General features: G+C 40.4%; 1 protein-coding gene across 3 annotated transcripts in view; it reads right to left on the bottom strand.

Moving 5' to 3' along the window:
* Positions 1 to 22,914, bottom strand: part of THRAP3 (thyroid hormone receptor associated protein 3) — a 63,628-nt gene that overhangs the window by 25,098 nt on the left and 15,616 nt on the right. For 2 of the 3 annotated variants that reach the window (XM_077753118.1, XM_077753119.1), the window contains exon 2: positions 17,614 to 17,718. The exons of the other annotated variant lie outside the window; for it this stretch is intronic. The gene's annotated coding sequence lies outside the window, so the exon portion shown is untranslated. The remainder of the gene's footprint in view (positions 1 to 17,613; positions 17,719 to 22,914) is intronic. 3 annotated transcript variants of the gene reach the window in all.

Genomic DNA, 22,914 nt, shown 5'->3' with positions numbered 1-22,914 from the left:
CCTGGCACGTTAAGGATGCGGAAGCACAGGACCCGGGTCCTAAACTCCTGTAGTTAAGGGCCTGGTAAAACTCAAATATCCTCAACTTTCCAACATTCTTCAGACGATGTGGTATCATGTCCACCTTACTACTTTGCCCCTGAACCAGTTTGTCTTCCTTCACTGGGAAACTCAGAACTTAAAGGAATTCTCCAAATGTGGCCTAATACAGAACTCTTTAGATACGATTAATGCATTTGAAAAAGTCTCTTCCTGGGAAGCCATCCCACACACATGTGGATTTGGAGCAGGTCCCAATGTCTTCTCTCAGACACCATTCTGCAGCTGCAAGATCTCTTCCTCCTCCATCTTGGGTTTATCCAACTATTGTTCTTTTTTTTCCTACCTTTTCTTTAAAAAAAAAAAAAAAAAAAAACCCAAGAGAAGAATTTCAAACAGCCTTTCTGAAATCATTTCAGATACAATTCTGTCACTTGGAGCAAGGGTTCACTTTCAAACTGTTCCCACAGATCCACTTGAGAGCACAGTCCCTCAAACCTTCCCCACACAAACCACTCCCTCCTCTAATTACCAAGCAGATCAACAGGCCCTGAGAGAACAGATGCATTTTACTTAAAATGAAGGTCTTAAGATATATATCACTTTTGTATCATTAAAAACACATCTTATTATTCAACTCCAAGAAAAAGAAGTAATATTGGCAAAGCCAAAACAAACTTCTCTAAATCAAAAACTCTCAAAGATAAGGACGAATTAAGTGATTCCTTTTCCCTTCTCACCTCAGATTAGTAAGCTTCTTCTCAGTGTCCCTAAGTGATGATACCAGCATTATCTTGGCCAAGTTCTGCTGAATTCACCAGAATAAACGTGGGAGTATTTACCCCATGGCTGGAACCCTGCAGGTAGCTTACCGAGAAGTTGTATCTGGCAAGAGCAGAACCAAGTACACACCAAGGCCTAATCACTCCTGCTAAACGAGAAGCTGAGATCATTCTTTCTTGTCCCTTCGACATCTTACTCCAAGGTGCAGAAGGCCAAACTCACTTCAGTGTTAGGGAGACACTCACACTTCATTTATTAGTGCCAGGTTACAGTAAAACGCCAGTGCCAAGAGAGCCATGCTTTTGGGGCACCTGCGTGGCTCATTCAGTTAAGCATCTGACTCTTAATCTCAGCTCAGGTCATAGTCTCAAGGTTCCTGGGATCAAGTCCCACATCGGGGTATGCTCTGACAACACAGAGTCTGCTCAGGATTCTCTCTCCCCCTCCAATGCTCATGCACGTGGTCGCTCACTCTCTCTCTCAAAACAATAAATTTTAAAAAGCCATGCTTTTAACAGTCATTACTTTAAGAAGTAGAAAATTCTTGGTGAACAAGACACAAAATGACTAAGATAAAGAAAAGACAGATGTAAAAATACCAAGAAAGAAATTCACCATTCATAAAAGGTTGTGGACAAAGCAATGGCCTGACTTGTGCTTTGTAAGCCTCTGGATAGTTCCAGCTATCTGAGCAGAGCACAGGTGAAACATTACACATGTTTACTATTTTATGCTTTTCTCTGGAGCTTATCCCTCTCCTGAGAGCGAGAGAGAAACAGAATCAAGAGCAGGTGGGGGTATCTCTAGGGTAAGACTTTGCTAAAGCTTCGCACCCCACCCACATCCCAGAAGAAACTGAACTCAGGTGGGGGAGGGGCCTTTGGGGAGAATGACAATGATCAGATGAAATCTGATCTGATTTCAACTCAGAACTGAAATGTGTATTATATTTATAGATTTAATAACTAACTCTATTAACTGGCTCTCTTAAATTATTAAGTAAGCCAATAAATATAATACTAATTTCAATTCTGAGGTCCTAAAACTTACAGAGAATAATCACACGTGCATTAAGCACCCTCCTAAAGGTGGGAAAGGGCCTTTGGGGAGAATGGCAATTTTATTGCTTAAACAACCTAAAGGCATAATAACAGACTTGGCCTTGCCTAGGTTATAAAATCAAAATTATTCTGGGGGCACCTGGCTGGCTCAGTCAGTAGAACATGACTCTTGATCTTGGGGTTGTAAGTTCAAGCCCCACGTTGGGTATAGAGCTTACTTTTTTAAAAAAATCTGTTCTGGGGTCGCCTGGGTGGCTCAGTCCATTAAGCATCCAACTTGGCTCAGGTCATGATCTCACGGTTTGTGGGTTCAAGCCCCGCTCTGGGCTCTGTGCTGACATGACAGCTTGGAGCCTGGAGCCTGCTTCAGATTCTGTGTCTCCCTCTCTCTCTGCCCCTTCCCCACTTGCACTGTCTCTCTCAAAAATGAATAAACACTGAAAAAAAATTTTTTTAATCTATTCTGAAGTTTAGTGCTGAGATTCTTAAACTTTAAATACTGAATTCTATGGAATTTGGTAGAACTTACTTTAAAAATGTGTAATGTATGGGTGCAGATGTACACATAAGACATACCTACATAAGCACATGTAACAAACTGTTAAGAGTGGTTACCTCTGCAGAGCAGGAAGGAAGATTTAGAGAGGAAGCCAACAGGAGAAGGGAGACACACAAAATAGGGTAGACAGGATGCAGCTTCTCACTTTACATATAAATCTCTTAGCTGGTCATTTTACAGATGACTTCCCCCCATTATTCTAAAAACAAAACTTGTTAACATTCTGGAGTTAATGGGTTGATTCTTCTATCTTTAATGTGGAATCAACATCTATCTACCTTCTTCTGAGATATTTTTAAAAATCTAAGATAGTAATTTCCATGACCCTAAATAAATAAAGCTGCACTGTAATTACTCGAAGTCCATTTGAGAAAGTCTTATCACAGTGGAATTGTATTATTCTTTTAGGATTTAAAAGAGGGTTAGGAAAGGCCTGCCTTATAGCCAACTGGGTTCTATTTCTTTAAAATGTTTTTATTATGGAAGTGTTGATTCATATACAAAAATAGAACAGTGTAAGGAACTCAAGCGTACCTATGATACAGCTTCAAAACCTATCCATTCTCTGCCAGTAGGCTCTACTTCTGGTCAAAATGCTAACAAGTGTGGGTGAATCTGCAGCTATTTTCCTATATCTTTTCCCTTAAAATAAAAACATAAAACAAAAAACAAAAGAACAAAAAAAGAGACTCCTTACATTAAAAAAAAAAAATATATATATATATATAAACATCAAATCATTATGTTGTATGTACCCTTGAAATTGGTTTGTCAATTATACCTCAATAAAACAAACAAACAAACCCAGGATGCCTGGCTGGCTCAGTCAGTAGATTATGTGACTCTTGATCTTGGGGTTTTAAGTATGAGCTCCCCATTAAGTGCAGACATTACTTAGAAATAAAATCTTTAAAAAGAAAAAAATCAAACTCAGATATGCAATGAAGTGACCCAAATCGCTCACCTCTACGTTTTTCCATGTGTGCTCTGCAAACAAGTCTAAAAGGAGAATCATTTATCAGCAAATAACAATCGCTCTTATTTAAGTTCAAACGCATCTAAAGCAAATTCCAAAGTGCAACCCTAAACTATTTCCTAATTCCAGGACATGAGTAGTCCAAAATACCGTTCCCATTGTGTGCTATTTCATCAACTTGTTTTTAGAAGTGTGAATACTTCATAACAGCTGAGAAAATCACGATGAGAAAGTAGAAAATACATTATTAATAAACTGTATGTTTGATGAACAAGCCAAAAGCAACAAACTTAAGGTTTCTAATTCTACGGAGTCCAAAATCCATTGTAAAAATGGTGAGTTCACTACAAATGTTTGGTATTTAGGAAAATACAAGACACCGTCATTTTTTTTCCCCCAATGTGTTTTTTATGTCAGCCTTACGATCAACTTCCCTAAAAATAACTTTTACTAACGAAAGCATATATTTTAGTTCACTTAGGCTAACAATGGACCTGCTTACAAAACAAATTCCCAACTTTCCTAACAGTCGTTGTTGGGCTAGAAAGAGAATTCAGAGGAACCAGCTTGGCAACCTTCACAGAAACCGTTCAGTCTGTACCCAGAAACTGGAGGGGTGAAAGCCAGCCAGCAAAGCCCACACCCTCAGAGAAACCGTATCTGGTACTTGTGTCATGGTTAACTGCAGAAACAAAGGCCCAACTCCGTGTACTGTTTTCATGACATAAAAAAATAACATGTTAGTTATCCATAAACACATGGGTAATTTTTCTAAGTGAGCATTAAGAAGTTTCCCTGAGGGTGAGCCCTGAAGCCGTTTAAAAGTAGAGCAATTAAGGAATGGCAAGTCTAGCATAAAACTACCCAGAGATTATTTATAATAATAAGACCTTTCTCTCCCTAGAAGAATACTGCCTATGTGGGAAATACTAGGCCAGCTTTTTTCCGTAAAAGTTCGATTCCAAGTGCTCAAAAAGTCAATCTGTTCTCTCTTTTCTACCCCTAGTATTTCTTTGGATGGCAAACGGGAACTCCAAGGTCAAGGTAACGGTCTCTTAGAAAATCCATACCCAAGACTACATTGTATGTTAACTAACTTGAGAATTTAAAAAATAATAAATGATTTTTTAAAAATCCATACCAAGCTGCCCAGGAAATAAAGATGTGACTTTTTGCTGTCGCTTCACACTTGAGGGAGATGGGGAATTCCTTTCTATCAGTTATTACTATTTACTTTGGATGCTTTGGGCTGTCCTGACCTATTCCGACAAAACTCATCTCCAAAAGCCACCAGAGGATCTGTAACAGATTCTGTGAGTGTACCCAGCAGGGAGCCCATCCTACCTCAGAAAGAGTCTTAACTTCCCTCCGTTCAAGCCCACGCACCAGTCATCAGCTAATAAACAAGAGACTGTTCTCTAGTCCCCTGTTGGGCTATTTGCAAACTGCTTTCTTCCCTCCCCCCAAAATATCAGGACCCTCAGAAGAGGGCAGAACTGATCTTTTTCACTGCACTGGTGAGTAATGAAAGGCTGGAAAAAAATAACTGGCACCAAGCAAGTGCACAAGCACCTTAAATGAGAGAAATTTACCAAAACCAAACTAATGCTAATAAACCCAGAAACCCTTATATGGGGCAAGTATTTTTACCTCTCTCTGCCTATTTTTTCTCATAAAATGATTTGGAACCGTTTCCAAACACGGTCAAAACACTTGAAAATTTATACACACTTAGGAGGTCATTCCTCATCCTTACTTCAGGCACGTCTTACAAGTGGAATTAGGGACGCCTGGGTGGCTCACCCAGTTAAGGTTCTGACTCTTGATTTCAGATTAGGTAATGATCTCAGGGTCGAGATCAAGCCCCACATAGGGCTCTGTGCTAATAGCACAATGCTTGGGATTGTCTCTCTGTCCCTCCCCCACGCTGCCTCCCCCTCAAAATAAACTTTAAAAAAACCTGGAATTTAATGGAATAGCTTAACGTTTCAGCTTTTAAAAAAGAATCATCCTTCCATCCCAGCCAATCAACTCTGAAATTTACTGTAGAAAAAATCATTTAAGATTCACATCATATTCTACTCCTTTATAAAAACTAGCCAATCTGCCTGAAACCACTTACCTTCTAACTGTATTTAAAAACGTATCACCTGCATCGAGGAGAAGCCACCTATACCAAATTCAGGCAGCACCAACCTCACTTGATAAAGAGCTCCCAGAATCCAGGCTCCATTCCAGAATCCTGTCCGGGTGAGGGACAGTGCTGCTAGCTGTTTTCCATCACAGAGCCTGCAAGAGGTCATATTTCCTTCTTCCTCTTCAGTGACTGAATTCACTTCTTGTCCCAATGACATGGCAAACTCCAACCCTCCATCTTTCACTTTTTAAAGGAACAGGACCGTATTACTTCTGAATAACTTGGAAAGTTAGGAGAAATTCAATGATATGTATTTCCATAGTACACAGAATACAGCAGGCAGAGAGGCACTAATTATTATTTCAAGCCTGATTTCCATACAGGGTGCTTGTCTGCCTGCTATACATCACAGAAAATATTAATTTAAGATCACAATGATAAATCTTTGCTAGGAAACACCTTTGTTCACTCTTTTTCGTCAAACGGCTATTTCTCCTTCAATGAGAAATTAAAACATATGGAAGTCTTAACTAGTGGATATTCATTCACAGAAAGCAACATAATCATTAAATGCCTGAAAATTCTGAAAAATGCACACAAATAATGAACTTGGGTCCCAAGTCACCAGCTTGAAAAAAAGTTAGTAAAATAAAATGCACACAAAAAGTTTTACACACTAATTGGTTTTATTATAAGCATATATAAGACATGTATATATGCTTATGGAAGCATATATATGCTTATAAGGCATAAGTATGCCTCTTAAAGGTATTCTGAAGGAATAACAAGTGTGTAAGTTATAAGCAACTTTATTTGCCAGCATCCTGTGTAGTTAAGTTCACTGTATGGTTTATCTAATAATGTCGTAGCAAAAGGAAGGGACTTGGATAGGAGAGGAGTTCTGGGGAACTTTAAGAAAGTAATAATCTCTGTAGATTTTAGTTTATTCTTTTGTGAAATGTGGGTAATACTGGACATATAACTTCTAAGGTTTCAGGACAGGCGGCATGCTGGGCTTTACAAACACAAATAGGACACTACATTAAGAGATGCTTAGTAGAAAGGTAAATACACCATCACTTCATAATTTAAAAACTAGTCTTGCTTTCTCTTTAAAGCAAGTTTCACAATCTCTGTACACAGGCATACAACGGGAGATCCTGCAGGTCTGGTTCCAGACCAAGGCAAGAAAGCGAGTCAAACGTTTTGGTTTAAAATCTATGTTTACACTATCCTGTAGTCTATTAAGTGTGCAAGAGCATTAGGTCTAAAGAAGTGTACACATCTTAAATGTACACATCTTAAAAAATACTGCTAAAAAATGCTAACCATTATCTGAACTTTCAGCGAGTTGTAATCCCTAATCATAGATCATAATAACAAATATAATTTAAAAAATCTGAAATACTGCGTCACCAAAATGTGACACAGACACGAAGCAAGCAAAAACTGTTGGAGACATGGGCCAACAGACTAGCTTGATGCACTGCATTCGATTTGTGAAAACAAAATACAAAGTATCTACAAAGTGCAATAAAGTGAAGTACAACAAAAAGTAGGTATGCTACAGTTACTTTGGTTAAGACAGGTGTCTATATTCCCCCCAAAACCACCGTCCAGCTAAAACCAGGACATTCTGTTCATTCTATGAGAATTCACTGAACACGAACTCCCATGTTATAGGAGTTTATACCCAGAAAAGTATTTTGGGGAGCGCCTGGGTGTCAGTCACTTGAGCATCCGTCTCTAGACTTCAGCTCAGGTGACAATCCCAGGGTCATAGGATCAAGCCCCGCATTGAGCATAGAACGTGCTCAGGATTAAAATTAAAAAATAATAATAATAAATAAAATCAAAACCATAGCTTTAAAAAAAAAAAAAGTAGAGGTGCCTGGATAGCTTAGTTGGTTAAGCATCTGAGGGTTCGTGAGTTTCATCCCCTTGTCAGGCACGCTGCTGTCAGTGAGATCCTCAGTCCTCCTCCCTGCCCTTCCCCCTCTCATGCGCCAAGTCTCTCTCTCTCAAAAATAAACTTTTCTTAAGAAGTATTCTTCACGATCTCTTCAGATTCACAACGTGACACTGGGGAGTTTTCTTTTGCGTGCACCAGTGCAAAGTCAGAAAGGGAGTCACTGGTTGTGCTTTTTCCAGTCACATCTTTTCTTTGAACTAAAGTTTTCTCAGTCATTAAAAACAGGGATAACACTTTAATTGTTAATAATGTACCATTATAAGTTCATTAATTGTGCCAAATGTACCATACTGATGTTACGTGTTAATAAAAGAGGAAATTAGGGGATGACTGGGTGGCTCAGTCGGTTGAGCATCCCGACTTCAGCTTGAGTCATGATCTCACAGTTCTTGAGTTCAAGCCCCATGCCGGGCTCTGTGCTGACAGCTCGGAGCCTGGAGCCTACTTCAAACTTTGTCTCTGTCTCTCTGTCCCTCCCCTGCTTGCACACCCACACACTCTCACTCTCTCCAAAATAAACACTGAGGGGCACCTGGGTGGCTCAGTCAGTTAAGTGTCCAATTTCAGCTCAGGTCATGATCTCACGGTCGTGGGTTCAAGGCCTGCATTGGGCTCTGTGCTGAACTCTTACTCAGAACCTGGAGCCTGCTTTGGATTCTGTGTCTCCTTCTCTCTCTGCCCCTCCCCTGCTCACACTGTCTCACTGTCTTTCAAAAATAAACATAAAAAATTTTTTAATAAAAAAAAAAAAATAATAAAACATTAAAAAATTTTTAATAAAAAATAAAATTTAAAAAAATTTTTAAAAAACCATTGGAAAGAAATTTTTAAAAAAATAAGAAGGGAAACTTGGCATGGGGAATGTTAAGAACTACTATGAGTTGAATTGTTTACCCTCACCCCCAAAATTTTATTTGTTGAAGTCCTAACCCCAAGTACCTCAGAACGGGACCTCATCTGGGAGATAGGACCTCTGTAGAGGTATAGGACTGTTGTCCTTAAAAAAAGAGGAAATCTGGGGGCACCTGGGTGGCTCAGTCAGTTGAGCATCTGACTTCGGCTCAGGTCATGATCTCACGGTTCGTGGGTTCAAGCCCCGCATCAGGCTCTGTGCTGGCAGCTAGCTCAGCCTGTTTCAGATTCTATGTCTCCCTCTCTCTCTGACCCTCCCCCGCTCACGCTGTCTGTCTCTCAAAAATAAATTAAAAACATTAAAAAAGAAAAAAAGAGGAAATCTGGACACAGGGATCCTCAGAGGAAAGACAAGGTGAAGAGACACAGGAAGAAGAGAGCAGTCTACATGCCAAGGAAGCAACCCTGCCAACACCTTGATGTTTTTACCTTTGAGCCTCCAGATCTGCAGGGCAATAAACTGCTCTGTGTAAGCACCTAGTCTGTACTTTCTCTCGGCAGCCCGAGCAAACTCATACAGGGATTCTGTACCATCCACGCCATGGTCTAAACCTATCCTCAAACAAAAACCTTATTGAACAAACAAAAAAAGGCAGAGGATCTGGTGCCCCTTTCTCATAGTTACGAAGACCAAAGTAGATGATGACTGGGAAATTCTTGTTCAATGGCAAGGGAACCCCTAATAACCCCAACACACAGCAAGCAACCAAGCTAGGACTAGAATCCAGGTTTCATTCGGTGTTTTCCACGATCTAAGCTTGCTTCAAGATGCGCATAAAGGTGGATGTAAGTGAGAGATCTGCTGAAGTAAATTATCAATCTCAAATGTCCTGTCTCAAATGGACAGCACCCCTCAGAGCCATTTTCTTTCTTTTTTTTTTTCCTGAGAGCCACTTTCTAATACAGGACCAGGTTGCATGGCTCTGGCACCAAAAAATAACTAGCTTCCCGTGCTGGCTGCTCCATTCATTAGCTGAGTAAGGTATTTTCCCAATCTTCCAAAAGTGACCTACCACTCACGAAAACACCGTGGAACTAAGCAAGCACACATAAACTGCCGGGCACACAGCGGATGACTTCACACCGCAAGCTCTGTTCAGCTACAACCCCAGAGTGGTGAGAGGGAGACACTGAGGAACTTTCTCTGACAGCAAACAGATTTCACCACTGAATTCTATTTTCTTGTTATTATTGATAATTAACCAAGTATCTTCCTACACAGAACAATAAAGTGCATTATACCTTTACTAGCTAAATCAGCATGTATGGCACTGAGAGGTATACAGAAGCAAGACAAGGTCATATTCTAAAGTCATGACCTTTGGAGAACAAATCCCTTTNGGGGGGGGGGGGGGAGGGAATACATTTGGACCTTGTTCATCACAACATTCCCCAGTGTAAGTAACCTGTGGTATTTTCTCTTGAGAATTTGCAAAGTTCAATGGGTTATCTACTAAGCTCAGGATCTTCTATGCAATTAATCTTTCATCATTAGAGAAACAGAATGAACAGTATAGCATAGTCAGTAACTTAAATAATCTTCAATTAACCCCAGAGGCTGTTTCCCTCTATCTCTAGAGGAGGGGAACAGCAATTTTACTTACCACTGGGGAATATCTCATTTTTTAAAGAAAAATCTCAGCTTTTCTAAATTAATAAAAGCACTATAGCCTATGTTAACTAATGACCTATGGCTTCCTTCCAGCTTTCATTATGGTAAACCTTTTTAAAGACTAAATTAAACAGCCAATCATAACACAACTCTTTTTTAAAAAATGTTTATTTATTTTGAAAAAGAGAGAGAGAGAGAGAGGAGAGCGAGTGTATGAGTAGGAGGAGGGGCAGAGAGAAAGGAGAGAATCCCAAGCAGGCTCTGCGCTGCCAGCACAGAGCCCAACACAGAACTCGATCTCCGGAAGCACGAGATCATGACCTGAGCCAAAATCAAGAGTTGGGCGTTGAACCAACTGAGCCACCCAGGCACCCCGACACTTAACTATTTCCTAAAATGAAATTATTATGGGGCACATGGGTGGCTCGGTCAGTTAAGGTGACTCTTGATTTTGGCTCTGATTGTGATCTCGCAGTTGTGAGCCCACGTCAGGCATTGGGCTCTACGCTGAGCATGAAGCCTGGCTGGGATTCTCTCCTTCCCTCTCTCTCTCTCTCTGCCCCTTCCCTGCTCGCATGCACACTCCCTCAAAAGTCAACATTTTTTGAAAAATGAAGTTATTACTACTAATAGCTTGGGCTTAACCAGTAGTGCATACTGCAATCACCTTTAGAGCTTTAAGTCCATTAATCAAAGATACTGATTTTTTTTTTTTTTATGTTTACTTATTTTTGAGAGAGACAGCAAGCGGTGAGGAGCAGACAGAGGGGAAGACAGAATCCCAAGCAGGCGCTATGCCCTCAGTTCAGAGCCCAACGCTGGGCTCGAACTCACAAACCGAGAGGTCATGACCTGAGCTGAGATCAAGAGTTAGACGCTCAACCTACTGAGCTACCCAGGCGCCCCATGGAAGGTTCTTATTGAGGAAACCTGGAAAGGGATTCAGAACCACCGGCATATGGACACTGCAGATTCCAAACCACTGGCACATGGACACTGCGGATTCCAAGGAGTAGATGGACTGTGGTCTCCCTTCATCAAGTTATCATCCCACCGCTGATGCACAGCCACCATTTACAAGTCTACATCAAGCTCGTTTATAACTCTTATTAGGAGTTGTTTGATATCTTTTATAAATATTGGTCTTTTTAGGATCACATCATCTTCTCCAAACAAGTTTATCACACAGTGGTTTAGAGGGGAAAATAATACATGTGTGTTCAAGTCTGTTTCATTATATGTTAATCTTTCATTGCTTTAAATGGTATTTCAAATATGGGCTGCATTATTCAGTAAGTAAATTGTATTAATTTTCCTGTTCCTTCAGGCATATGAGCCCTCAGAACTGTACTGTCCAACACATAGATGGCTACTATGGTCTTGCAATGTCCTTGGTCTGGACTGGGATGAGCCACAAGTATAAAACATAGGATTTCAAAGACTTAGAACAAAAAAAATCAAAATGTAAACTACCTCACTAGCTATTTTTTATATTACATATTGAAATGAGAATGTGTTGGATATATTACATAAAATATATCATTAATTTCATTTGCTTTTTTTTAAAATGTGGCTGCTAGAAAATCCAAAATTACATATGGCTCCCACCAGACTTCTCTTTAACAGTGCTGTCCTAAGGGACAACAATGACTATGTATTTTCAAATGGTCAAGCATTATTTAGTCACTTTTATTTTTAAGCAAACTCTATGCCCAATGTGGGGCTCAAACTCACAATCCCAAGATCAAGAGTTGCATGTATGTTCTACCGACTGAGCCAGCCAGGCACCCCTATTTTAAGTCACTTATAAATTCATATTAATTTTGCAGTTTACAGTCTCTATCCACTAAGATTTTCCTGTCGATATAACGAACTGATAGCTTTCCGTTTATAACTGCACTTTACCAGGTAAGTTGAGGGGAAAAAAAAGAGAAATGTCTTGGGGTGCCTGGGACTCAGTCAAGTTAAGCATCCGACTCTTGGGTTTCAGCTCAGGTTATGATCTCATAGCTTTTTGGGTTCGAGACTCACAATGGACCCTGTGGGGGCAGCACGGAGCCTGCTTGGGATTCTCTCTTTCTCCCTCTCTGACTCTCCCCTACTTGTGCTGTCTCTCTCAAAACAAATAAACTTAAAAAAAAGAGAGGAAGAGAGAAATGTCTTAAATACACACAAAACTCTACATAAGAAACTAAAAATGACTACATTTTGGATTTTATCAGTCACCTGAGTCTACAAAAGGAAGCAAGAACCCAACCCACTGCTTCCATTAAAATGAATTAAGGCACTATTCGAAGTATCTAAATTTAAAGAGAACACAACAACTACCCCAACCCCAGTTAGATCCAAACACCCAACCAGAACTGCGTTCAAATATTATGTGATCAATGCAGCTCCTCTCTCTGGGATTTCCTTTAGGAACGGCATATAAACTAACTATAGAAGTTTCTTTATAGAAGGTCTACAGACCTGTAGAAGGTCTACTTATTTCCTAGAACATCATGTATTTAGTTTTTTAATTAAGTAACAAAACTGAATTCATCAGATTTCGGTATGAAAGATCGGGTTTGCCATACTTCCAAAATACTAAGTGATGTAGCCCCTGCCTACTTGCCCAACACCATCCCAAACCACTCTCTCTGAGGCACAATGGCCTCCTTTCTATTCCTTGAACAACGCGAGCATTTACAGTCTCAGCACCTTTCCACTTGCCATTGTCTCCAAATGAACTCTTCAGTCTCTAGCATGGCTGGCTCCCTTCCCATCCTGCTGATCTCAGCTACTTGAAAAGGCCTTCCTTTAGTATATTACCTAAATGAAACCTCACCGCCTCCCCACCCCCAATTTATCTGGCTCTCCTATGTCCTTCCTAACACTTAGGAATATCTGAAATTATCTTACCTGCCTCCCCAGACTAGAAAGTAAGCTCCCCAGGAACACGAGTCCTGTCTGTCTTGCTCACTGCTGGAAGCTCCAGCACAGAGGGGAGGTACAGTAACAAGGGCTCAAGGGTCTACTGACTGAATGAATCAAAAAAATCAAAAGCAGCCTTAAAAGACAACGATAAGGTTAAAATCCCATATGTTTATTTGAAAAATTGTACAACTGGCTTCCTACGTACATACCCTTTGAGTCTTTATTTTCTAATTCTCAATACTTAAGTCTCTTCAAGAACTGCTATATTTTTATATGGACAAAAATATGAAATATGGAAATAATTATACTTTATTTGCTAAGGGTGGAGAGGGAAGAAAGGACTGCATCACTAACTAAAAGATGAAATAAGGCTACAATAATACAAATACTATCAGTACAAGATTACAGAAACAAATGGAACAAAATACAAAGTTTCGGGGTGCCTGGATAGCACAGTCAGTGCTACCAACTCTTTATCTCAGCTCAGGTCATGATCTCACAGTTTGTGAGCTCAAGCCCTTTCGGATTCTGTCTCTCTTCCTCCCCTGCTTGTACATGCTCTCTTTGAAAATAAACAAACAAACAAACAAAAAAAAGGTTTAGAAACATACCCTGCCAGACACCCTTTACAAAGGTAGCTTTTCAAATCACTAGATAAAAAGGATAAATCAGTAGTCAAGACAGCTTATTAACAATTTGGCACAAAAAGTTAGATTCCTTCTTCTTCTTAACACAAAAATAAAATTCCTGATATAGTATAAAAATGTTAAAAAGCCATTAGAAAAGAAAATGTTAGTGTCTATTTGATAGGCCTATGTAAGCCTATTTATTAGTTTTCTCAGAGATAAAAGATATGCATCATAAAAGGATGGGAATGTAGTAATAATAATTAAAAAAAAATACCAGGCACTTCTCTAAATGCTTCACATACATTCACTTAACTTACAACACTGCTATGAGGTACACACTATTTATTATCACTCACATTTTACACATGTGGAGACTACTCACTATCTTAAATACGATATACTATTTCATCTCTGCTGCAGAGAACAAAAGGGAATCTTGAAAACTAAACATAAATATACATTCAGCAATCCCACTTCCAGGTATTTATCCAGAAGTGAAATCTAGACCTCAAAGAGATGTCAGCACTCCCACATTCACTGACGCTTTACTCACAATAGCCCAAGATGCAGAAAGAATCGAAATGTTCATCAACAACGGATGAACGGATAAAGAAGACGTGGTATATGCATACGATGGAATACTATTCAGCCTTGTGTGATACTATTCTGCAATGTGTGCCAATGTGGCTGACCTCTGAGGACATTAGGCTACATAAAATAAGCCAGCCACAAAAAGGCAAATACTGCCTGATTCCACATATATGAGGTATCTAAAATAGACAAACTCACTGATTCAGAGCAGAATGGCTGTTGTCAGAGGGCTGGGGGCAGCGGGAAATGGGCACTTACTAGTCAAGCACACCAAGTTCCAGTTACACAAGATAAAGAACCTTAGAGATCTGCAGTACAACACTATCCATGGTCCCCAACAATGTACTGTACACTTAAAAATTTAGAAGGACAGATATCCTCTTAAATGTTCTTACCACCATAACATAAATAAATATTATCATCCATGATGTCAGTAAATTGAAAAACCTTCATAAGAGTTGGGGAGGAAGAGGCTTGTAATTCACTGCCAACTGGAATCCCTGACTCGCATGGGACAATTTAAGAACTAAACACTGCCGGGGCGCCCAGGTGGCTCAGTATGGTTAAGCATCTGACTCTGGATTTCGGTTCAGATCTTGACCTCACAGTTTGTGAGATCAAGCCCCACTTTGGGCTCTGTGCTGACAGTACAGAGCCTGCTTGAATCTGGATTCTCTCTGCCCCTCCCAACTCTCTCAAAATAAATAAACAAATAAATAAAAAAGAACTATAGCCCAGTTTGTCTTGGCAGCTAAAGAAGGCACAAGCTTCTGCATCAGTACGAAGGGCATAAACTATATTCTTGTCGTGACTCTGGCTGTTTGGAGTTGTATGAAGAAGAACTGAGTACATAAAAATGTTGATGAATATGGAGGTGCCTGGCAGGCTCAGTACAGCAACTCTTGATCTTGGGGTTGTGAGTTCAAGCCCCATGCTAGACAGAGATTACTTTTTTAAAAAGTTGACAAGGGGCACCTGGGTGGCTCAGTCTATCAAGTTTCCAACTCTTGATTTCAGCTCAGGTCATGATCTCACAGTTCGTGAGTTCAAGCCCCATGCTAGACAGAGATTACTTTTTTAAAAAGTTGACAAGGGGCACCTGGGTGGCTCAGTCTATCAAGTTTCCAACTCTTGATTTCAGCTCAGGTCATGATCTCACAGTTCGTGAGTTCAAGCCCCATGCTAGACAGAGATTACTTTTTTAAAAAGTTGACAAGGGGCACCTGGGTGGCTCAGTCTATCAAGTTTCCAACTCTTGATTTCAGCTCAGGTCATGATCTCACAGTTCGTGAGTTCAAGCCCCATGCTAGACAGAGATTACTTTTTTAAAAAGTTGACAAGGGGCACCTGGGTGGCTCAGTCTATCAAGTTTCCAACTCTTGATTTCAGCTCAGGTCATGATCTCACAGTTCGTGAGTTCAAGCCCCATGCTAGACAGAGATTACTTTTTTAAAAAGTTGACAAGGGGCACCTGGGTGGCTCAGTCTATCAAGTTTCCAACTCTTGATTTCAGCTCAGGTCATGATCCCAGGATCATGGGATCAAGCTCCATGTGGGGCTCCGTGCTGAGCATGGAGCCTGCTGAAGATTTTCATTCTCTCTCTCTCTCCTCCTCATTCCCTCCCTGCCTCCCTCCCTCCACCTCTGCCCCACTCGTGCACTCTCTCTCTCAACAATAAAGTTCGTGAATATAAATATAAATATATATATATATGAACCTAAGTGATAAAAACAACAAAGGCTAGAAAATGCAACCCAGAAAATAAACAGAGATGGAAACAGAAAAAAGATACTTAACAGGATTAGTCCAAAAGATACAACATCCAATTCCACAGAATACAGGAGCAAAAATAAAGGGGAGAAAAAGCAACAACAGAATTCCTGAAAATCTCCCGGAATTGGGGGACTTCAGTCCATTAAGGGACCAGCACATTAGATGAAAACAGCCAAACCAAGAACACTGTCATAAAATGTCAGAAAGCTGGGAAAGAGAAGTGCTAAAGCTTCAGAGGTCAAAGGTAACTTACATCTCATCAACAGGGAAAGACAAAGGGCAACAGAACAGGATCTTAAAAATTCTGAAGTAAAATTATGTTCAAACTAGAATTCTATACCCAGCCAAACTAATAATCAATAATAAAGGCATTTTTAGACATGTATGTCTGAACAATTTGCCTCCTGTGTACCCTTTTCTCAGAAAGCCAATGGAGAACAAGACTCACTCAGGAAGGAGAGGACATGGGAAAAGATAATGGAACCCAGCACAAGAGACGCAGGAAACTCATGAGGATGATGACGCTGAGACAGCAAGCATGATGGCTGGGCAGCTACCTTGAGAATACTCAGGATGGAGCATACCAGCAGGTATCGCCAGGAAGATAAAATCTGTAATACAGCTAAAACGTTTACAGTGTTGAGGAAGATTTACATTGTTGGGTAGAGTTTAAAGAGGAATTGCTGACGAAAAATAGAAATTAAGAAAACAGACCAAAAAAAAGATCTTTATTAACTACAGAGAGAAAATAAAAGTTACGCAGAACAGGAAAATTATCCAGAGCATGTAACATTGATTTGGCTGTAAGTTATACAAACCATAATATTGTCAACAGTGAATACTAGCCAAATGAGGATTGTACCAGAAACTACTACTATTCAATGTGGGAAGTTAACACTTAACACCAAAAACTAGAAAATCAGTAAGTACCAAAATAAGCTTATTATTTAGAGGCAATATGAAAAGAAACAGGAGACTTGGAAGTGACTGCTTCTAGGGACTAGAAAGGGATTCTGTACTTTAATAAAAAGTATAAGAAAAGTTAAGAAAATCAAATGTATTCATGAATTTACTCATGTCCATTACATAGTTATCCAAGACAGGGAAAAATGCGAGAAAAGCCTAAATGTCTACCAGAAAGGAACTAGCTCGGTAATTTTAAATTATATGGCACATCCATGATGAAATGCCATGAGTCATTTAAAAGTGCAAACAGGGAAAAACTTGCTCTTGTTAACAAGAACCAGGGGAGTCAAAGAAGTCCAGCCCCGATTTTGTTAAACACACACATCCAAATAACACAAGCATGAAAAGAGACTATTCACCAAATATTAACAAGGATTATATACATATGTCGTTAATGGATGATCTTTTGCAATATTTCCTAATGAATAAACATGTGTTATTAAACGACTCAAATTAATTAAAATAAAAAAGGTAACTGTCACGTCTATAACTTAGAATAGAATCGGAGAGGACAGCAGAGCTATTTTAGCACCTTGTTTCAGTTTATTAAGCTGAAAACTAAGCACTGCTTAATAAGAACCCAGGACTTCCATTAAGGAATCTTCTGGATAAACAACTCTTAACACAAGACTGGTTTTATATGGCAGTGAAGTTATTATTAGTTCCTTTTACCACCATGCATTTACCTTATTTAAACAATGATTCGACTTGCACCGGATCCCAAAGACACTACCTCAAAGAACACTGGCAGTGTCACTGGCTTCTCCAATTTACAAAGTCAGGATACTATTCTGGAACGAGAAGAAACAAGCAGTGATAAGATAATTACCCAAACAAACCTTGCAAATTGTATCCTGAAATACAGATGTGATAAAACCTCTACTTTGGGGCATCTAGGTGGCTCAGTCGGTTAGGCGTCCGACTTTGGCTCAGATCATGACCTCACAGCTCATGGATTCGAGCCCCACATCGGGCTCTATGCTGACAGCTAGCTCAGAGTAGGGAGCCTGCTTCAGATTCTGTGTCTCCCTCTCTCTCTGACCCTCCCCTGCTCATGCTGTCTCTCTCTCTCAAAAAAAATAAAAACATTTAAAAAAATAAATAAATAAAATAAAAACCTCTACTTTAACCCTCACTCAACTTCACTCCAAGTGGACACAGGCTTCTTTCTGAAAGAATGCTGGCCCAGGGGTCTTCTGTCTCACACACGTTTTCATGCATCCAACCCCCTGGAGTAAGGCTGCAGAATGGAAAGCTAAAACCTTCCTCTTGCATCCTGATACTCTCACTGGCAATACTGCAGATGCTACAGTTTGCATTATGAAAGACTGATTGATAAACTCCATAATTTAACCTGGAGAATTACTTCAGACCATTTAGATACTTGAAACAAACAAAAAAAAAGACTTAGCTGAGGTATGCCAAAGTGAATTTAACAGATACATTCTGAGTTAAAACAACTCCCCATCCCCATCCCTCAAAGCACAAAAGAACCCTTCTGATCCAGTGGTTTAAATATTCCCACATCTAGGGGTGCCTGGGTGGCTCAGTCAGTTGAGCGACTGACTTTGGCTCAGGTCATGATCTCACGGTTCGTGGGTTCGACGAAGCCCCGCGTTGGGCTCTGTGCTGAATGCCTGCTCAGAGCCTGGAGCCTGTTTCGAATTCTGTGACTCCTTCTCTCTCTGCCCCTGGGCTGCTGACACTCTATCTTACTCCACCTCTCAAAAATAAATAAACGTAATAAAAATTTTTAAATAACAAATAAATACATATTCCTGTATCTAAACATTACTAAGATGGCCATATATCAAAGCTATGTAGTATTATCCAAAACAAAGAGGAAAACAAAGTTCCAAGATCAGCAAGTATGTAGTTAACATTACTATAAGTAATGTTTTATTTATTTCTGAGAGAGAGAGAGAGAGACAGCATGAGCAGGGGAGAGTCAGAGAGAGAGAAGGAGACACAGAATCCGAAACAGGCTCCAGGCTCTGAGCTAGCTGTCAGCACAGAGCCCGATGTGGGACTCGAACCCACGAACTGTGAGATCATGACCTGACCTGAAGTCAGAGCTTAACCGACTGAGCCACCCAGGTGCCCCCATGTTTTTTTCCTATTAATTAACCTCCTCTTGGACACTGGAAACAATTTTATCACCCCAACAAGTCTTCAATCTTCCACTGCTGCAATGCGTGAAGAAACAAATCTAGCCCTTGGTTATTCTGTGACAGTAAGGAGACATACGAAGCCCTGAGTCATCCCTGCCACCAGTTTTTATGCACCCTCCCCAACCTGTCCTGCCTGTGTCATCTGGACAGTCAGGCACACTTTTCAGCGTGTCTCCAAGCCTACCCTTGGTCAAATACCAGGAGACTATTAGCAGGGACACTCTGACACTGCCAACAATATAGCTTTTCCCCGTCTACACAATTTCCCTTCTAACTGTCCACTTATTAAACAGAAATTTATGAAGTACCTACCACACTGTCAGGCCCTTTTCTAGGCAATGGTGGTTTGACAGTTTAAAAAGCTCTTCATCCTGGGGCTTACATTCTAGGGGTAAATTGGGGGCACAGAGACATGGGTGAACAGATAGGGCCTTGCAAGCCATTTTAAGGACTTTGGTTTTCTTCTGGGTAATGTGGGCAGCCACTGGAGTTTTCAGTGGAAGAGTTAACATGCTGAGAATTATGTTCTAAAAGGATCATTCTGGCTGCTGAGCAGGAAGGTCAGAAGAAATTGGTAGATATTGCCTATAATAATCCAGGTAAAAGTACAGGAGTGGCTTAACCCAGAGTGTACCTCAGAAGACTCCCATGTTCCAAATATTACCAGACCTTATGCAACAACACAGTTCCTAAACCCCACCAAAGGATAAACAAGAATATTCTAGGACTGTAGAATCTGTACCTCCCTGTGGTTAAAGACTTGAATTTTTTTTCTTATCTCACCTCAGGCATCCACAGTAATCTTTTACTGAGATTAAGAACATAAGGAAAACACAAGGATGACCTTGCATGCTCCTATGAACCGGAGTTCAAAGCTAGTCTCCATTAAACCACCAAGCGTAACTTGCACGTATACTACCTTAAGGACTAATGTCTTCTAGAGTCAAAAGTATGAGGATACCAATGAAAAATGAACAAAAGAACACAGTGTCTTCCATTCAAGTTTACCCCAAGTATCCACCAAAGAACAATATTTAATATCAGCTAGTTCCCCTTAAAAAAAATAATAGGGATTGAGGAGATTATGACAGCTGGGCAAATAAACCTTTAGTGCTTTAGCACAGAAAACTGTGCAATGTCTGCTCTAAGTCCCTTCCACAGCATCAATCGGAACAGAGAAAGAGGTGAGGTGAAATCACTACATACGGCTTTGGAGAGAAAGAAAGATACTTCCAAATGGGTCATGTATTCAGAGGCTTCTACACTAAGGGGTCAGCAAATGATGCACTCAGGCCAAATCTAGTCCAACCTATTTTTTCTTTTTACCATGAGCTAAAAATGGTTTCTACATTTTTAAATGGTTGGAAAAAATCAAAAGTATTTCAGGATGTATGAAAATTCTATGAAGTTCTAACTTCAGCATCTTAAGTTTTACTGGAACAAAGCCACGTTCCTTCATTTACAGACAGCTGCTTTCACACAACAGCAGAGCTGAGTAGCTGCAAGAGAGACTGCGCGTAGTGGTCTCACCAGCTCGCACTGCTACAAATCGCAGCGAAGCGGTTAGAGCCAACTGTAGTTCAAAAGTACCATGCATCCTGTCATATCACATCTTATTATTATTTTAAAATTACCAGTATATATCCAGATGTTGAAACAAGACGAAAAGGTGCCTGGGTGGCTCAGCGTGTTAGGCGTCCAACTTCGGCTCAGGTCATGATCTCACAGTTCGTGAGTTCAAGCCCCGCATCAGGCTCTCTGCTGTCAGTGCAGAGCCTGCTTCAGATCCCATCTACCTCTGCCCCCGCCCCCCACCCCGTGTGTACACGCGGGCACGCTCTCTCTCCCCCCAAAATAAACATTAAGAAAAGAAGAAAACAGGGGCACCTGGGTGGCTCAGTCAGTTGAGCATCTGACTTCAGCTCAGGTCACAATCTCACCATTGGTGGGTTCAAGCCGCGCATCAGGCTTCTGTGCTGACAGCTCGGTGCCTGAAGCCTGCTCCAGATTCTGTGTTTACCCCTCTCTATGCTCCTCCCCTACTGGCACTCTGTCTCTCAAAAATGAAGAAACATTAAAAAAAAATTAATAAAAATTGGGGCGCCTGGGTGGCTTAGTCGGTTAAGCGTCCGACTTTCGCTTAGGTCATGATCTCGCAGTTCGTGGGTTCGAGCCCCGCATCGGGCTCTGTGCTGACTGCCAGCTCAGAGCCTGGAGCCTATTTCAGAGTCTGTGTCTCCCTCTCTCTCTGACCCTCCCCTGTTCACGCTGTCTCTCTCTCTCTCTCTCCCCCCTAGAAATAAATAAAAATATTTTTTAAAAAATGTTAATAAAAATTAAAAAAATAAAAATAAAACAGTAAATCATGGTGATAGCATATACTCTTTATATGACATGATGAAAATGACACCTCACCTCTGTGGTCTTTCTCATCAAAATCCATTAACACCAGTCTAATCATGAGAAACATTCCAACTGAGGGACGTTCTACAAAGTGTCTAACTGGCACTTCTCAAAACTGTCAAAGTCACCAAAAATAAGGAAGTCTGAAAAGGTGTCCCAGCCAAGGGGAATCTAAGGAGACATGACAACTAAATATATATCCTAGATGGGACCCTGAAACAGAAAAGGGATATTAGACATAAACTTAGAAAATGTGAACAAAGTATGGACTTTAGTTAGAAAGAATGAATCAACACTGGTTCTTTAGTTGGGTCCAGTGTACCTACTAATCTGTTAACAGGGGTATGGGTATACATGGGAACCTTCTACTTTCTCAGCTTTTCTGTAAATCTGAAACTACTCACAACAGAACATTTGCCAAAAGGCAGTAGCGGGGAGTGATTTCCAGTAGTGCTCCTTGGTTCTTGACTCAACAGATAATTACTGATACTGCTTAGCTTTTTACTGGAGAAGGTCAATGCCCGGTTTGAACTAACTGAAGAGTCAGCCTCTATGAATAGTCTATGTGGAATGACTACAGGTGAGAACCTTTCAACAACACTGAAAGAACACTAATACATCCTGAATTTGAATCTGCTAAGACGTGTCACAAATGACGGTGGTAAAAATATGGGTAAAGAAGAAAGGGCTTAACTGGGTAAATTTACAGAGCTTGTGAAAATGTAAGGTATTTATTTCAAGCATATGGTTATTCACTGTACTATTCATCAGCAGGTACTCGGCAGAAAACTTTTCATTACGTGTTGAGCCAGTATTGTCAAGAATGACCTCCATTTATGGAAACCAACTTAACAATAAACTATGAAAGAAAAAAATAAAAAATAAAAAAAATAAAAGAATGACCTCCATTCACTCAATTCACTTTTGTAGACTTAACCACTGTCAGTTTTGTGAATTTTTGTCAGAAATAGAAGGTGGGGGCGCCTGGGTGGCTTAGTCGGTTAAGCGTCCGACTTTCGCTTAGGTGAGGATCTCGCAGTTCGTGGGTTCGAGCCCCGCGTCGGGCTCTGTGCTGACTGCCAGCTCAGAGCCTGGAGCCTGTTTCGGAGCCTGTATCTCCCCCTCTCTCTGACCCTCCCCTGCTCACACTGTCTCTCTCTCTCCTAGAAATAAATAAAAATATCTAAAAAAAAAAAAAAGAGAGAGCATATCATACGAGATATGATCTCTAGGAGTTTTACAGAAGGGAAACAGCCCAGATAAAGGAAAGGTTTTTCCAAGATGGTGACCTAAAACTAGAGTCTATGGGGTACCTAGGTGGTTCAGTCCATAGGTGTCCAACTCTTGATCTCAGGGTCACAAATTCAAAGCCCCACATTGGGCTCCAAGCTAGGTATGAAGCCCACTTTAAAA

This window comes from Crocuta crocuta, unplaced genomic scaffold (assembly GCF_008692635.1).
Source record: "Crocuta crocuta isolate KB4526 unplaced genomic scaffold, BGI_CrCroc_1.0 scaffold303, whole genome shotgun sequence".
NCBI classification, from domain to species: domain Eukaryota; kingdom Metazoa; phylum Chordata; class Mammalia; order Carnivora; family Hyaenidae; genus Crocuta; species Crocuta crocuta.
This window is presented reverse-complemented; position numbering and strand designations above follow the sequence as displayed.